We start from the raw sequence: 2,243 nt of genomic DNA on the forward strand, positions 1-2,243 counted from the left end.
AGAAGCCAGTACGGAAGAAGATACATCCCATAAAATTAAGTGTTTTTGTTGAATTTTAATTTTGTGTTTGTAAATCCTGTACACTCAATTAAGTTATTATTAATTAGCTATTGGTTTAATTTAAGTGGCTATTGTTTGTAATGACAATACTAAGGAAGGGGCAGTGTTACGACAGCGGAAGTCACGTGACCCTGGTAACACTTAATGAGTATCTCGAAGGTTCGTGAATGCTCGGGTGTTTGCTAGATATGCTGTATTCTAATATATAAGCCTGACAATCAATCGGAATGGACATAGCAGACAGAGAGATTGAAGATATAGACGGACAGTTGAGCACGTGAATCGTTCGTTGAGAATTATAGCGTGTGTTTAAGTTAAACTGACTGTGGAAATTAAGTGTATTGCAAAGTTGTATTGAGAAAGAATAAACTAGTTTTATTTAAGAAAGGACATGTATCGCTGAAGTTCTTCGGAAAGAATTTTTACAAGTAATTAACAAACGACCAGAGACGTAATAATATGTTAGGTTACTACACAAACATATTATCTTGTCAAATGGGAAGACATATAGGAAATTGCCTACAATGGAGGACATAAGATAAAAACATCTCCCACTCCGGTTTTAGTGTAGTCATCTATAAACACGTAAGATAAACTGGCTCCAGTGTAGTCAACTTGGACCACATATGATAAAACATCTCCAACACTTATCTCGGCTCTTTCAAGTATACTTACATAAAGAACGGACAATTGTCTCTTTAGCAGCAGTCGTAACATCTAAGCAAATACCCTACATACACGTTGCTCATATTATTCTGAGTGTAATCAGCCGAGAATAAATAGTTTTCAAATATTTTAAACACTGTTATTAATATTAAGATAGATATTACCCATATTGTTCTCTTTGGTATCAGCTATTTCATTGAATACAGAATTGCGATATACAGGCACTCTCCCATACTGAAGTTAGTGGTATCCACTACGAATGTACTGAAAACACATTACCCTCTGAGGCCAGTATTGTTTCCTAAGAATATACTGTACGGACACTCCATACACTGAAAACAATACTGACAACTTGAAATATGTTGTAAACACTCTCCACTACGGGGCCAACACTGTCAACTTGAAATACGTATTATAGATACTTCCTACACTGCGACCAATGCTGACGACTTGAAATACGCTTTATGGACACTTCCTACGCGTGGTTCAGTGTGTGGTGTAGGAATATACTGTAAATATTTTTCTTTCTGCAGTATTAATATTTATTCTGAAGAATTTATAATTCTGAATGTATGTATGGTTCACATAATACGTGGTCAGGGAAATTCGTTAAGTTGATCTACTTTTAAGTCAACTTGTTTCTTTGTTATTCTCACAGTTAGGTTATCCTGTTACTGCCCATGTAGAACATTGCTAAATGTGGCCTTGTTTGTTTTGAATTTCGAGTAAAGTTACTCTAGGGCTACCTGCTCTATAGCTATCCTTAATTTTGGAGTGATAGACTAGACTGTAGGCAAATAATCAACATCATCCCCAGCCAATTCTTAGGCTACTCTTTACCAACGAACAGTGAGATTGACCGTCATATGATAACGCCCTCAGTTGAAAGGGCGAGTATGTTTTGGGATGGGATTCGAACCAGTGGCCCTCAGATTGCGAATTGAGGACCTTTATCTTGTGTAAGGATTAAGTTAATAATGTCCTTCAACGTTTTTTCAGGTAAAGCCTAGAGGTTAATGTCTCAAGTATGTATTCTGAGAATAACTTGTTATGTGGTAGTGCTAACCGAACAATATAAATACAAGGTTTCTTCAAACCTAAATCAATGTGCACAAAGCAAATCAAGGCATAAAAACAAAGATGATTCTAGATAAGTACAGTAAGAAATTTTGTATCCTGCAATCTGACTAAATCCTTAGTCCGGCGAACAGGTAATACATTGCTTTTGTTATATTAATTTTTGTTCAGTCTCATTATCTTATTTAGCATAGTCTCAGTTAGTGAGGAATATTAGTATTGTTACATCTCCGTTTGTTAATTGATTTCCCGCAAATTCGTTCCGACGAAACTTTAGCGACACAAGTCCTTACTTAATAAAACTGGTTTATTCTTTCCGAATATAACTTTACGATACACTTAATTTCAACATTCGCGCTAAAACAAACGCTATAACGAACGTATCACGAGCTAGACTTCAACAATACGTCTCTATCTGACTGCAGTTCAATTACTCATTA

At 35.7% G+C, this 2,243-nt stretch overlaps 1 protein-coding gene across 1 annotated transcript in view; it reads right to left on the bottom strand.

The window, feature by feature from the left end:
- Positions 1–2,243, bottom strand: part of LOC111085982 — a 45,164-nt gene that overhangs the window by 28,481 nt on the left and 14,440 nt on the right. The window lies entirely within an intron of this gene.

The sequence above is a fragment of the Limulus polyphemus genome, unplaced genomic scaffold (genome assembly GCF_000517525.1).
Source record: "Limulus polyphemus unplaced genomic scaffold, Limulus_polyphemus-2.1.2 Scaffold759, whole genome shotgun sequence".
Classification (NCBI taxonomy): domain Eukaryota; kingdom Metazoa; phylum Arthropoda; class Merostomata; order Xiphosura; family Limulidae; genus Limulus; species Limulus polyphemus.